The 16,698-nt window shown below is 40.8% G+C and overlaps 1 protein-coding gene across 4 annotated transcripts in view; it reads right to left on the reverse strand.

The window, feature by feature from the left end:
- The window catches only part of ARB2A (ARB2 cotranscriptional regulator A), a 257,706-nt gene extending 241,333 nt beyond the window's left edge, over positions 1-16,373 (reverse strand). For 3 of the 4 annotated variants that reach the window (XM_084224921.1, XM_084224918.1, XM_084224920.1), the window contains exons 1-2: positions 16,246-16,373; positions 14,425-14,566 (exon numbers count right to left, since the gene is read on the reverse strand). The gene's annotated coding sequence lies outside the window, so the exon portion shown is untranslated. The remainder of the gene's footprint in view (positions 1-14,424; positions 14,567-16,245) is intronic. The other variant, XM_084224919.1, reaches the window with a different exon arrangement.
- Positions 16,374-16,698: the final 325 nt, after the last annotated feature.

Consider the following 16,698-nt stretch of genomic DNA (forward strand, 5'->3'; position numbering starts at 1 on the left):
AAATTGCACTGTGATAGTTTATAAGAAAACTGGCTTTGGATGAGATTTAGATGCTTGCACTTTTTATTGCTGGTTTCAAAAGGATTTTGACTTGAAAGATGGAGTGGGGAAGACTGACTCTCAATAGCCTCATCTCTGCACATACTAAGCAGTTACAGGACAAAGCCAGAATTTCTTTTTAACATCATCTTTTCTCAAGAAATTCCATGAGTCCGTTGGGAGAGAAATATGCCTCTGAACAGAGAAAAACTTGAAGACTATTAATAGAGTCTTCTCTTAGGAGAGACACCAAAGTAATTTTCCAGAGTGCCACAGAAGAAAGAGAGAGAAACTGGAAAACTCTAGGGCAATGGTTTCTGCTTAGGCCACCATCAAAAAGTGCTAAAAAACCCTAGACATATGCCTGTGTGTCTAGTACTTTAAAATTCCTTTTTTCCCCTCTCCTCCTTTGCTCTTCAGTAACAGCATGACTTTACGAAGGACGGTCTGCCGTGAACTGAAGACTCCTGAAAAGAGCACATGCAAATCAGATGGAAATACAGTACATCCAGGTCTGTAGCCCAGATCTTTATAAACAGCAAGGTATTTGTGATTCTGCCTCAGACTCTGGGCTGAGAGGCGCACAAAAGGAGGTTAAAGAAAGGTAAGAGGCACATTCCGTTTTCTACAACACATCTGTTTCCTCCAACATCTGCTGGAATGTGCAGATGCAAATATATATCACCACCTCACCTGAGTACTCTGCATCTAATGCAAATACTGCAGACGGCACAAAAATATACAAAACAGATGAACACTATGCAGAATCAAATCATACACAACTGAAAAGAGCATGCAGGGCTACTGAAGACATCAGTTCATCGTCAAGTTATCTTATTTCAGAATCAGACTAAAAAGCCCAAATTCCCGTAGTGTATATACCTCTTCTTTATGCCAACGTCTGCCTCAAACCATCTACCACACAGCTCTTCCCACAGCTTTTCTTCCTGTAGAACACTTGCATCTTCAATGTTTATGATTTCTGCAGGCTTTACTAATATAGCACTTCAACTGTCTTTGCTCTGCCCCTTGCCTGAGAGCCAGCATGTGCTATATGGCCAGCTGAACCAAGTACTGCTTAATTTAAACTACCTGGCAAGCAAAGCAAATAGCCATGTGAAACACCTGCAGCCCTCAGATTTGCTTCTGCTACATTGTCATAACGTAGCACTACAACATAGATATATACATATATTAAATATAATGTGAATAATATAAATACATTATTCCTTTTAGCTCAATACTTAAATAATTAAATATTTTAATTTTGACTGCATAAAACTTGCACTATTAATTTTCTTTCGTATTAGTACATCTTCTCTTTCATGAAACATTAAAAAGAACAAAAATTAAAAAGCAATGCAAGTTTTATTTTCTTTACTGGTCCAGCTTCAAAAACTAAAAATACAGTATTTATATTAAAAAAATATTCCATCAAGTACCTGTCAGTAATTGCAACCATATTTATTTACAGAGTTTGCTACTGCCTGATCTACAACCTTGCTATCTCTGTCCAGAGCCAAGACTGAAAAAAAGCTGTAACCGCAGCATCGTGGAGTAGTCCAGGCAAGAAAAGATCTAGGGAAATTATCTAGTCTCCAACCTTCTCTTGGACCTCATTTCACTAGGTTTTAACAGGGCTTTAGATCAAGTAAGCTATGGTGTTGCCAAGATGAGCCTTAAATACCTCCAGTGAGGGAGATTCCACCATGCTTTTCAGAAACTTACTCCAAGATTTCCTTTTCCTTAGATTGAGATGAAATTTCTACTCTCATTATTCATCCTTTTGAGCAGAAACAGCTTTTCTTTCACAACTATCTTCTATGTAGTGGATGACTGATGAAACCTCTCCAAGCGGGCTCTCCACTAAGGTGCTGGACCATGTACACAGGAAGGCAGAGATGCTGGTGAAGGGTCTGGAGCACTAGTATTATGAGCATTGACTGAGGGAGCCAGGCATGTTTAGTCTGGAGAAAAGAAGGCTCAGGGAGACCTTCTTGCTCTCTACAACAATGGGGGGTTGGGCTTTTCTCACAAATAACAAGAGAAAATGGCCTCAAGATGCACAAAGGGAGGTTTAGATCAGATATTTGAAAAATTTCTTCTCTGCAAAGGCTGTCAAGCACTGGAACCAGCTGCCTGGGGTAGTGGTATAATCACCATCCTTGGAGAGATTTACAAGATGAGCGGATATAGCACTTAGAAACATTGTTTCTGGTGGGACTTGAGCTGGGTTAAAAGCTGAACTTGAAGATGTCTTTTCCAACCTAAACAATTTCCTTGAACTTTTCTCCAAATGTTGAGTTCTCTAACATGCTAATCATCCTTCCAACATACAAATCATCTTGGTGACTATCTGCTGGACCTTCTCCAATTTTTCATCAATATCTCTCTTGAAATCAGGGGACAAACCAGACACAGCATCCTAGGACATCTACCAATACCAGAGAATCAATTTGACTTCATTGACACAAGGGCACATTGTTCAGTTTGCCATACAGCAGCACCCTGAGCTTCTTTTAAGCACAATGTCTCTGCCAGTCATACCACAGCCTGCTTGCTGTTTGGGAATTACACCATTGTCACAGCAGAACTTCACACGTATCTCTGTGTAAACGTTATGCAATTCCTCCCGGCCTAGTCATCCTGTATGACGGATTACAGCTGTCCACAAATGCAGATGATAATTATGACAATGATCTGGCCATTTCATTTGCACCTTTGATTTGAAATCCAGAAGGAAAAAATGTGGACCAAGTGCCCAATTTTTATTCTCAATCCTTTTGCTATACATACCATGCTATAAAGCAAAATCCTTGAAGAAATTAAATTCTACTTGTTTGATGAACTACTTCAATGAGGCTATACAGATGTATCTACAGGACTGGTTTAGCCATAAGCCTAAATACCGTCCTAGCAGTAACCACTAAAAGACATGGGCTAGAGAAACTTCAGTCATTCTAATCCAACATCGCAAAATTCTTTGTCCATTTTGTTGAAAGCACTGTATTTCCTACCAGTTTGAAGGAATCCCTACTAAGGAGAAAAACTGTCTTTAATTTTTGTAAGTGCAGAATGTGATTGAGCAGGGATCAGCCAAGTACCGCCTAAGGCAAAGGTACACACAAGCAAGACACAAGATAACAAGATACAGCAAGAAGAGAAAGACACTGGGAGATTCCTCTTTTTTTTGTGGAAGGTTCACAGTTTAAGGCCAGACAGTCCCTCAAAATCAAATATGTCCTCTTAAACAGAGGGTATTTTCTTCAGCTACCAGTCCCTAACAACAGTAACTTATGTTTAACTGCAAGAGTTCTTACAGAAAGGCATCCATGGCAAAATTCAAGTTATTAAGAGCTAAAAAGTCCATCAATTGCTGTGATTTCTGAAAGGCTAGTCACTGACCTTTGTACTTTATTTCCAGTTTTAATTACTTTGGCTTCAGGCTTCAGTCACTAATAATTCTACACCTTTGTATGTTAAATTTTCTATGTTTCCCTTACATGATTCGACACCACAGCTAAGTCTTATCTCTTTCTTCTGGTAAACTAAACAAGCTTAACAGTCTCTTTCTATGAAATTTTGATTCTAACCCAAAGCAAGTTTTTTCCAGTTTCTCTGTTCCATTCCATTTTTTAAAATCCCCATTGGTTGCTGTGAAACACAACTTAGAAATTAGAATACAATGGTAGCTAAAAAATATAATAACTACAACAATGTTTATCGATAAACAACCTGTAAGTACAGGAAAAGAGTACAGAATGCATTAAAATTATTTTACCTCTATGCCATCTTTTGATCAGACAGATAATGTCTCACTCTAAAAAGTCATAACAATATACATTTTTACTAAGGACTAATGAAAAATTCTTTACATCAATCTCTATAGCAGCTGATCATATTGATTCCCAAGAAAAAAATTAATACAAGAAAAGGAGAGATACATTAAACAGCATGTTGAAGGGGAAAAATACAAAGTAGCATCAGCCCCACTGAGCACAATGGACTCCCGAAAAGCATGTTGTAGGCAATATAAACATTTTCTCAAACAACTGACAATTTTCAAAATTTGTGCTAAAATAGCAGTACCTATAAAGTATCATTGTGTAAAGAATTCTTTTTTTCTGTAATTAAATTAATGCTGTACCGAGCACTACATGGTCACATTAGCAGTATACACACAGGACAAAATGAATCTTCAAAGGAAAGTACTATATCAACTACAGAACAGTAAGGAAAAATATGCTGCAAACATCCACACAATAATGTAGGTAACCCTCTAATATTTTACATTTTTAACCTACTTCAAAATGAAAGTGGAAGAACCATTTCAGTTGCAACAGCTTAAAAATGTGACATAGGGCAAAGAAGCAAAAATGGTCTGTCCTAAATTCCATGTGCTAGAGAAGAAGGAAAAGAGGGAAAAAAAATCTTGGATAAACCAAAACTTTCAGACTCACCATGTTTTGTTACTAAATGCTACTGTATAAAAACAGGGGGAAAAGAGATGGAAAATAATTTGACAAAAAAAAGCCCTACACCAAATAGCAACAAAACCCCAAATCTTGTGAATAAAAGGTCAGCAAGCTAGACAAAATGCATGCTCCCTTGATGTACATGAAATTTAGCAGATTTTGTAGAAATTTGGAAGGTGGATCAAAAAATCTGACGAAAATTAAAAAAAAATGGGGAAAGGAAGAAGAGAGAGAACATGGTCCTCAGAGACAATCAAAACTAACAGAATCCCAAAATGTAAGCAGAATAGATAATTATTTGAACTTAAGACTCAAGTGCTTTAAAACCAAGCCCAGAACAGCATAGAAATACTAATTTTATATTTCTGGTAAAGTATGTTTTAACTAGTGAGGTGTTTAATTACCCCAAGGATAAGGTACAAACTAAATGGAAAGCAATTACCTACTTATGTTGATATGTAATAATTACTGTGCTTCAAAATATTCCTCACTCTTGCAAGAATCAGCTGGAGCAAATTTCTTCCATTCAATGAATACACCTTTTCTGTTACCGTCTCTGAAACTTCACAAAACATAATAATATTTCAAGCTAATAGAGCTTGGAAAGGGAAAAATCCAAAATTTAGAAAGAATCGGAAATATTTTCTAGACTATACATCTATATACCTAGACAATATACAATATTTCCAGTTGTTTAAAATGAGACCTGAAGAAACAAAGCAGTGACGATCCTTTCAATGACATCCTGCTTTAGGAAAAGCATTGCCTGCAGGTGGAGGGACATGATCCTTTTCCTCTACTCTGCACTTCTAAACACATCTGGAATACTGCGACGGTTCCAGATGTTCCTGGTGCAATACAGAAACAGACATACCGAAGTGAGACCAGCAAAGGGCTGCAAAAATGGTTAAGGGCTCGGAGCATCTGGTACCTGAGCACAGATTGAGATAAATAGGACTATTCAGCAGGGAGAAAAGTCAGGGTGGAGTGGGAGGAGTATAATGAATGTTTATTAAATGCCAGAGGAGACAAAAGACCACTGAGCTAGTCTTCCCATTGCTGTTCAGTAAGAAGGCAATATACAATGAGGACAAACTGAACATTTAAATGTAAAGAAAAACTTCCTTAACCCAATGGGACTCAAACACTGGAGCAGGCACCCAGACAGGTGTCAGAGACTGAAATATTGTAGTTTATGGCTTGAACATTTTTATGAAGGATTTTTGTGCATTGAAACTGTGTAGTGAAGCTGCATCAACAAAGCTGCACCAAAGACCACTGCATCCTGTATGGGCTCCCTAGGCTGAGGCCCTAGACTGTAAGCTAATTTAAGATTAAAATGACACTATTTTTAGGTCTGGGCTAGGGGAGAAGAATACTTCCACAGGAGGATGAAGCCCAGCAGCTGTCTTATCTAATGAGACCAGGTTTGTACACACACCTCCCACCCCACCAAAGAAAGGAGGAGGAGGTTTTGGGTGCATGGTAAAAAAATCTCTGGTCAGAAGCAACAAACACCCATCTTCCTACTCAAACTGGTTCAGTCAGAAAAGTCATATCTATGGGACATTCATGTCAGTGGCTGCTCAGGGGGTATAATGGTGTATTACATGCCCCCTGAGTGGTTCCCCAGACCCTGCACCAGACTACTGCACAGGATGCAAAATCATACAACTGATAAACAGTCCTGCAAGGGACAGTGTCAAACTTGCCTCCTCAGGGTAGGTACCTGGGCATTCCCACCTAGCCCAAATGTTTATTAATCCAATGTATTCTATTCTTTGTTGGGGGAGGACTCTCACAACCCAGAAGACCAGAGGATAAATGAGACATCAAGACCCATGGAGGGGTGATATGTTTCTACATAACGTGTCTCTGTCACTCTTCCTGTCCTCCCACCCCTTACCTCTTTTTCTCTTTCTTTCTCTTTGCTTCTTTTACTGTTAAATAAAACATCAATTTTTGGCATCAATGTTTACCCTAATTTGGTTCTAATCTTGTTTTGGAGAATATTCAAACCTTTGGGATTCTATCCATAATCCACAGAGAGCTCACTTTGCTCCTCTGTGATTAGAATGAATCATAAAAACACATTACAGAATTTCTGTCCTTGGAGATATTCAAAACTTATACACTGCCACAAGTAATCTGCTCTAGCTAATCCTATTGTGAGTACTGGGATTGGACTACACAATTTCCAGAAGTTCCTGCCAATGTCAACAACTCTACCATTCTATGAAGGTAAAAAAAAAAGCAAAAGTGCGCACGAAATATACAGATAGGTTGTTTATGTGTGTGCACACACATACATTTACAAGTTAGTTACCTCCCACAACAGCAATGACCACATAAGGGATAGGAGAATCATTATGAGCAGTGTCTGATTGAACAAGAATTAAGAGCTCATGGTCTCAGGGGTCTGTTTTGTGTTCTCAGGAATTCCTTTTTGATTCTGAGTCAATGTGCATTAAAAAGCCAAAATTTGTGCCTTCCTTACCCAAAGGCACAGCACCAAAACAATGCTAAGTCTACACATACCAGGGAATACCAAAATTAAGATCACCTGCACAAAAATGGTTCAGCACCTGCGCACCAAAAGTACAGTCTCATACAAAAGACAACGTGGAAAACACAAAGAGGAAAGGAGTGATCTCTATTCTCAGCTACTTCTCTAAGGTAGTGTCATCTATATCTATGTTTCTGTCCAGTACAGTCTTGGGAAGCGCCTTTGGGCACCATCCTGCCCCTCTGTAAACCTCCATAGGTTGCAGGGGTACAGCAGCAGGTTCATCTTGGAGTTGGCTGGCACTGGGTCTGCTGGACATGTAGGAAGCTTTTGCAGCTTCTCACCTGCAGACCTCTGCAACCAAAACCCTGCTGCATGAACTCTATACAGAAGGCATAATCGTATGGTTTTTTTTCCACTGCACTTCTGCCTTTATCAATGCACTGAATGAAGATATTCACTTCACTACTGAGGAGCCACTCAGTATTTTGTCTAACCTTCTGGAGTTTTAAGCACAACCCTCATGTTTCTTCCAACCCCAGTTCCTCCTTTTCCACACTTAAGGGCCTTTCAATCATCCTCTCCTATTTCTCTCACAAGCTCACTGTCTTATTTGGCCTCACATTCTATCCTGAGAGCTTCTAGCACCATTCTGTTCCCTTTCCAAGTTCTCATTTGTCTTTTCATATCAAGAGCTTTCACAGAGACACTGCCAACTCAATTCCTTGTTCTCAAGCTCCCTTTGTCCGCACTGCTCCAGTGCCCTGGTTTCATTCATCCTGCCATTACAGAATGAGTACAGAAATGACACAGCCAATTAAGAGCTTTCCTCAGACCACACTCCCTGTTGTCCACTGACAGTGCACTGACAGGGCTCCTCACCAGAGCAGAACAAGCACAGTCAGTTGTTTTGTGGTGCTGGCAGGCATGCCCAAACAAGGAGAGCACAGCATGTCTTGTACAGGTAGAATCACTGGAGATTCTTACACACCAATAAGCTTTTGTGATACCTGGCACAAAAGTAGACTGTACCAATGACCCTCTTCCTAATCCGAAACACCAAAGCCCAGCAACACAGCACCATGTATATGGTAAGGCATACCTTGTATAGATCTATACATACCTTTGGAGGTCAACTGAAAGGTGTTACCAGAATGTGCTGCTTACACACTTGTCAAGTTTTGAAGATGTGCAACAACAGTGATTCCACAACTTCTCTGGGCCCCACACCCATGTTTGACCACCCCCACAGTATATTTTTTGGGAGAAGGTCTATCTACCACCATTTTCCATAAAGTAAAACATCAAAAGTTATTTACCTGCTGTCCTATACTGTGAAAAATAAATGCAATTTAGAACAACCAACCAAAGAAAAAATACTATGTTATCTACCACCATGCTCCTTTTTTTGAAAGCTAAATAGTTAAACATTCTCACAGAAATAAAGCTTTCTTATAACCCTGTTAGTAGCAATCTCTAAAGACCACGATTCTCTGGAATTTTTAAAACAATGTTCTTAAAAAGGTTGCCTCTGGACATTATTGGGAAGGCAAAATCAGAGCTTCTCAAAATGAACACACTACTAGCTTTGAAAAATTCAGTGTCTGAAATAAACCACGTAATAGTTTTATCTTTCATCTCAAGAAAATGCAGGTAGGGGTTGACATCCTTACAGACTTGGACTTTCCATTTCTGTATATTTCTGTTCCTTCATTCCTGCTTCAACCAATTACCTCAAACAGACAAAAATTCAAGCTTCTGGGTTTTTTTGGTGTAGTCCTCTCACAATTATTCCTTAGGGAGTTACCCTAATTTTTATGACTACTTAAATACTCACCAGAAAGGAAGACAAGGATAATAGGACTAACAGAACAAAGAATGAAAAGACAAAAAATTTTTTAAAATCTTTAATTGCCCAGAGAATTATGTTGAAAGATAATGAACAAGAACTTAGAGCTCTCCTGCAGGAATGTACATGCAACCTATTTGATGTTAGTGAAGTTGATAGGATGATTCACATTAATGTAATGCTACAATTCAAGAGATATAACCTATTTAGAAAGAGCAACAACAGAGAACAAATGGTACTGTGTGCCAAAAATGTCACTGTCTGTTTCTGAGTCACTGACAATAAAAAATCATGTCTTAATAAAGAAAGTACAAGTCAGGATACTAGCTGGGGTTTGCTACAGATACGAAAGCTCACACAGCAAGGTGGTTAAGCACATATTGCTTCTTGATGGAAATAAAAGTTTCATTATCACAGTGGACATAACACAGAGTGAAATAACCTGGAGTCTTCATGCTGCTATTATCAGAACACGCTCAAAGTTTCTAAAAATTGAGGACAATTTCTTATACTGAGAAATGTTAAATCCAAGCCAAGGGAATGCTATGTTCAACTTCATCCAGGCAGATAACAAGTACCCCACTGTTTCACAGAGAGCAAATACAGAACAAAGGCCCTTCCTGCCCCCAGGTCTTAGAATCAAAAGATATATTCACAAACACATCTTTGCAAAACGACTTTAGCAGTCCCACCCCCTACCCATGCCATCCCCCTCAGCTGACAGAACTGTTTGTAGCAATGCACAGAGAACCAGTTCAGGGAATCATATCTGAGTTAAACCAAAACAGAGACTTGATCTGAGTTAAAACTACCTTCCTTTCTTGCTTTTGCCTCCCCTTCCTTTTTTTTTTTTTAAGAGTACACTTTCAATTTATCAATTTCCACCTGGCGCAACTGAGGTGACAGAACAGGGATACAGCTGTTGCCTAAAAACTTTTTAGTCTGATTTGCCAGCATGGCCAAGAAAGAAATAAAGAGTACAAAAGAAGTACTCAAACAGTGATCACTGTGGTAGGAAATAGTTTATGCTTCCAAAATTCAAATTCTGCTATTCCAAAATGCAAACATTTAAAATAAAGTATAAGGAAACTTCCACCAATTTTTGACTTATTCATCAGCATGTATCAAATGCAAGTTTGCATTTATAGTAGCTTTGATTTTGATGGCTATGCTTGTTCTGAGATCTTCCTCATAACATTGCAGAGAGGCTACGTTAACACACTCCTGCAGCATGGGAGACACCAACATACAGATACAGAATTCTCCTTTCATTCAGACTTTATTTCACAAGACTGAATCGTATGCTTCAGTGGGGAGATATTGTTTCAGTACAATGATAACTATTCAAGACATACAGACTGTGTGCATGAGCACATCTATTTATCTCTCATTTCCAAAATTTTAATAATGATTTTATATAATGGCTCTTTCACTGCCAAGGCCTCCTGTAAACCCATTTCTTCTTTAAAATGCTTTCAAGTTTTCCTTTTGACTGTGATGCCTGTATTTATTCAAATCTAGCCCACTTAACATTTTCCCTCTTGAGGTGGGTTTGTAACACATGTTCTGCAGGAGGAACGAGATGCCCATTTGTTAGGAAAAAAGAGATGTTTTCAAGATTTGCTACACGTTGTACCTAAAAAAAGAAGGAAGGATGCAAAGCTAGTGTACCATCTTCTTAAGTTAAACAAGGAGACTTAGATTTGCATGTATTGTATGCCAAAACGTGACAGCCACCCAAACGTGCATTTCAAGGCTTTATAAAGCCTGGCCTGCAGAACTTCAAAAGAAACTATAAGCCCTACATTATTTGTTTAGGTTTGGTCTTCAACACAGCATTGAAGACAAGCTGGAGAGTACCTGGCACTCTGACAACATGATCAATCAGAATTACTTTGTCCATACTCTCAAACAAGCCGTTATTACTCCAAAAACTAAGACACAAGTATAAAAGAGCTCCAAAGTACAATAATCCACCTCTCTTTGCCTCAAACAGAACAATGAGGGGGTCGACTATGCCTACTCCTAAGAGAAAATATACCTCAGTCAAGGGATGACAAGAAACTAGAAAGCCCACTTTTTGCCATGTCCTACCAGCAGCTTTCACTATGGGTGAAAGCTCTATGGGTCAGCAGAATATGTGTATTGTTGCTGAAATGTCCAGAGAATTCAAATTAAGTACCTTAAAAGATATACCACAAATGGAAAATGGCAACTTTATGGAGCTTGTAATTCAGACAAAGCCAGACTAGCTATCTTGGGAAATAGTTCACAATTTCCAAAGCCATCTTCCCATTAAATTTCATACTTTTTACCTACATCTTGGAGTTGCTTAGGGGTACTTAAGAGTAATCAAGAATATTTTTAATACAATCAAAACATTTTCATCATGTCCTTCTCAAAAGAACAGGAAAATTAGGCTAAACTTTGACTTGAAATTTTTAGTAAAACTCCTTACTACCAAATGATAATTATCAATGCTAAAAAAAGCAGAAACTGGGAAAATATAGTGTGATGAGCCTGACTTAAAATGCACAAGTGTCAAAAAACACAAGCACTAACATTACTGCTGCTTCAGGTATGGACCTGCTTCCACGCAACACTGCAACTGGCTAACTTGCAGTAAAATTGACAACATGTACAGCTAATTCTTATTTGAATCATCATCTCTCTTTCTAGACATGCAATAAAGAAAATTCTTTCATTTGCCTGCCTGAGTGTCCTGATTTTGGCTGGGTTAGTGTAGCTGTGTTTTGGATTTGGGATGAGAATAATGTTGGTGGATGGTCTGGCTATTGTTAAGTTATGCTTTTGTGCAGCTACTCACTAGCAGAGCATGAGACTCCTGGACTCCAAGTCCAGGAGTTTTCTGTGTCTCATGCTGTGCTAGTGAGTAGCTGCACAAAAAGCTGAGAGGGAGCACAGCCAGGACAGGTGATATGAACTTGCCAAAGTGACATACATTCCACACCACAGGACATCATGTCCAGTATATAAATTGGGGAAACTACCCTGAAGGGGGGATGGTGGCTCATCAGGGATGGGCTAGGTATTAGTCAGCAGGTGGTAAGCAACTGTACTACACATTACTTGTCTCTCGAGTTTTCTATCTTTCTCTCTCCTCTTCATTACATTTATTATCATTAGTAATATTTTATTTTCTTTCAGTTATTATACTGCTTTTATCTCAATGCATAAGTTTTACCTTTTTTCTTAATTCACTCCCCATTCCACTGGGGCAGAGGGAAAACGGAAGGGAGTGACTAACAGACTGTATGATACTTAGTAGTCAGCTGGGGTTAAACCATGACAGAGAATAAACTGCTTGATGACAGAAAAGTTTCTTAAATTAACCACTATACCAAATATATTGATTCAGCTAATAGTGCTTTTGCTAAGACAATACTAATTTCACCTATGTATTTAAAATCAATACCTACAATAGCCAAATGTCTATAGAGCAAGCTTTGCACAGACTGGTCTCCTGAATTTCTGCTGGTCAACAGAACCTGGAAGAATACAGAAACCACAACAGCAGAAACACCTAAAATTAGCCTGATAAAAGTCTTACATGATTTATCTTTCCTCTTTGGATACACACTCAACAGAATACAACTACAGTACCAGAGATGTTCCATCCAGATGAAGGTCAATACTCTTCAGGAAAATGTAACAGGATTAAAAGCAGTGAAGACTTGACCAGACCATAGAGCAGACCACCAGCCCCACCAGCAGTATCACTACTAATTAACTCACTAGAAAGACTTGTCAGAAAAGTGGTTGAGAAGCTTTCAGTCAAAGTACAAGGTGACTCAGGATGCAGATCCATGATTTGCTATAGTCTGTATGATACACTTTCAGCCCTTCTCCCACTTCTAGATTCTCCACTCCAGTCCTACATCATTTCTCACAGAGTCATAAAAGTATTTGGGTTTTGAGATACCTTGTAGTTTATCTAGTTCAATGAACTGCCATGGGCAGCATCACCTTTCACAAGACTAGTTTGCCCAAAACATTTCTCTGGCCTTCTATATCATGGGATGGGGCACCCACAGACTCTCTGGACAACCTGCTCTCATGTCTCAGCATCCTTGCTGTAAAAAATTCCTAGTAGCTAATCTAAACTTGCATTCTTTCAGTTTAAGCCACTGCCCAGTGTCCTATCACTACTACTTGTGATGGCATTCATGTCAGTGAGCAAGCTAAAACAATGAGAAGCATTTCCTATCTCTAGTTCTGTAACAGCTGGATCTGCTTCTTCATGTGTCTCACTGTGCAGCCAGCCAATCTTCTGCTTGGCTTGGAAAGATGAGGCAGGAAGCAGAGAGGAGTGCTCCCCATTCCAGCAACAGGGATCTAATGTGAACAAGCTATGAAACTGCACCCTGGGCACTTTTATAACAGAATGGTCTATAGCTGGAGGTAAAAAACTTTTGTCCCCAGTCTGATTTATACAAACACTCAGGCATAAAACAAAAATCACTACCAAAACAAGTGTACTAAGAAGTAACTGATAATGAGTTAAGCAGAAAGGTAAGGATGATTTAAGAGCAAATCTTTTCACTAAAACTCAGTCACATTACAAGAACATTGTAAGGAATGCTGTGAGTACTTAAATACCGAGCTCTCAAAGTCCACACAGCAAATAAAATGCTGGAAAATAACCATGAAAAATAACAAATTGTTATTTTTAAATTGTACTCTGGGAATTCCACTCAGTACAAATCTGTGAAACTCATCTGCAAGCTAAGTAGATATATGTACAATGATACCTGTAAAGAGGAAAAAAGGTCCTTCTAAAGTACCAAAAAACACAGAGCAGTATTAAATTTCATAAGAGGATGTTTTCATGTCCATTGTGTGTTTCAGTAAGCTTATGGAAAAAAAATTTAAAAGATATCTATTCATTCTTTGTATGTATGCTTTACTTCAAAGAATTCCAGTAATCTATTGTAAATTAAAAAAACTCCTCAGTCACGACAGCACATTGTTCCCCAAAGGAACAGTGGGTCAGATTCAAAGTACCAGCAATAGAGTTGTATTCAGGACTTTTTCTATAGAGCCTGGAATGGGCAAAACCTCCAGAGTCAGTGCTGAGTCTTCAAGGGGAAAAAAAATAAGGTTGTGAACTTAGAAGAAGAGATTCTAAAAGATAAACTCCCACTGAGTAATTATAAGGAGAAGCTCTCCCAAACATTTGCTAACTAGTACATAAAAGGCAATTCAGTAAAGACCATGGTCAAATCAACTTGCAGATTTAAATATAGTCATAATTGGCGACAATCACTGAAAAGGCAATCTCAAGAAGACAGACAAAATCCAGGCACTGGTGAGAAAACTCGAATAATTAAAGGTATTGCACTAAGAGAGCAGTCTGAGTGTGCGCTCTGCATCTGAAATGATGATGCCCTTGTCTGCCTCCAGCTGCTCAGTACTGTTGGCCTGCTGGAAGTTTTCATCTTATTCCTATGCCTACCCACATCTGCTAGCCTACTGCAGACAAAAAGAGTCAGGTCAGCTTAAACAGAATAAATATTACATGTGTCTTAACCCACCATGTTCTGAGGCAGGCTGGGGAGTGCCTAGACTAACACCAGCGGTGGCAGGCACATCAGACCTCCAGCTGACAGGCAGGCAGTAAGCACTGGGAGCGACTTCAGCAACAGACATCACCCGGGGCTTCTATCTGGAGCTACCCTGTGAAGACCAATACTCTGGTCAGCAAATAATCTTTTTTTTTCCTCTTTTTAAAGAAAGTGAAATAATATCTAAAACACTCAGAACAGCAGATTTAGTCAATTCTAAACCCAGAGGAGCATATGCATTCTTTCTGCATTTTCACATTGACTGCACTCTGTGACACACCCCAAGCCGCTATCCTCAGTTGTTAAAAGTTTTAGTTTCCCCTACACAAGAGCTTTTTCACATTTTCCTACATAGTTACAAAGTACCGAATTTTAACAACCTGTGGGCATTTTTTAATCAAAATGCTATCATAAGACTGCTCTGCCTCCTTAAAGATTCCAAGAAAATACTAAGGGCTACTAAAAAGACACTACCTTTCTGCTGTATTCTGGGTATTTCTTCTCCTTTGAAGGCAAATATTGTTAACACCCCACTCTTCAGTGTCACCAAACCAGTGCTCCGTTAAGATCAAAAGTATCCAGTTAGGTAGCAATTGCTATTGCTTTTATAACACTTTTTTTTTTGCCAATGATGGTATGTCCTGAAGAAGGTCTGTTACCTGCTCATGCAAACTTAATACTTTAGCCAAAAACTTAATGCAAAAAAAAACTGTAAAGTGGAAGACACATTTTGTGACAAGCTGTCTTTATGTGGTCCTGAGCAGCTTGGCTCATTAACACCACCATAAAAAGTTAGGTATCTGGAAGGAAAGCAGTTCAATCTCTCTCAAAAGCTTCAACATTTATCTTTGAAAGAAAAACGAAGGCAACAGTTCATGAAAAAGCAAAGAGACTGGGTTTTGGAAAGCGACTGTAGATGTCCAAACTCTCCTGGTATAGAATTACAAATTTTGAGTTTTCTCCCTACCAAACCAAAACCAAGTAAAAGTAACAATTTAAACTGGAAAATTATTTCTCTACATTTGGATAACTCAGAAATGGCAAGTATTTCATGCACCTCTCTAAGCTGCCAGAACTACGAGAAACTTCAGTCTAAAAAGAAGTGCTCAATCCCACGTAATTAGAAGAGCAACACTTGGAATGAAAACTATCACTCAAACTCAGCTATAGCATAAAGTCAGAAGAATCACGCTCAAATGACTTTTTATCATTTATGACTACAAAGAAAGCTTGCATTAAGCAGCGAGGAAAACTGGCAAGTCTCGTTTGGCAAAAAGCAGCTGACAGCACCAAAACCTGCAGTAATGACTACAAGGATGCATTCCGGAAAAAGAAAAACCCCTTCGATTTTATGTAGAAAATTGAAAATTATAACTGTTCAACGTAGAGCGGCAGCAGTCACAGCGCAGCGCTCGGCAGAGTCTGGGGGCCAGTCCTGGCTAGTGACACCGTGGCCATTTCCCCGCACCCCCGGTGACACGGGTACACAGGTACTTCTACACCCGTTCCGGCAGCCCACGTGGGCAGCGCGGACGGCACGGGGTCAGCCGCCGCCGCCCCGTCCGCTCCCGCCGTCGCTCCAGGCCTGACGCCAAGCATACGGGACGCCTGCGGACCCGCAGTCTTCATCCCGGTGCCGGGCTGGAGAGGCGCCTGGGCGCCACCACCCCCGACTCGCCCGCCACAGGCGGCGCGGCGGCCGGCCGTCCCCCTGCAGCCCGAGGGCCCGCGGCCGCCGCTCCCCCGCGCCCCGCGCCGGCGGCGCTGCCCGGGCCGGGCCGCCGCACGTACCTGGCGCTGCCGCTGGCGCCGTCCCCGGCGGAGCGGGGCGCGCGCCGCGCCGTCACGGGGAGCGCGCGGCCGCCCTAGGCCTAGTGCCGCGCGCGGCTCCGCCCGCCCCCTGCTGGCTCCACTTCCGGGGTCCGCGTGCGGTGACGTCAGCGCCCGGGGGCGCGGCAGGGAGCCCGGAAGTGGAGCGTGAGGGGCGGCGGCCTGGCTGCGGCCTCCCGCTGTGCGCCGAGCCGGGCCGGGCCGGGCCGGGCCGGGCCGAGCCGAGCCGAGCCGAGCCGAGCCGGGCCGGGCCGAGCCGAGCCGAGCCGAGCCGGGCCGGGCCGGGCCGAGCCGAGCCGAGCCGAGCCGGCGGCTGGCGGGCAGGGCAGGCCAGGGCTGTCGGGGCGCTGCCCTGAAACCCGGGTTTGGAGGAGCTCTGTCGGAATAAAGTCACGAGAGAGGCCGTGGACCGCT

The sequence above is a fragment of the Fringilla coelebs genome (genome assembly GCF_963513975.1).
Source record: "Fringilla coelebs genome assembly, chromosome: Z".
In the NCBI taxonomy this organism is placed as follows: domain Eukaryota; kingdom Metazoa; phylum Chordata; class Aves; order Passeriformes; family Fringillidae; genus Fringilla; species Fringilla coelebs.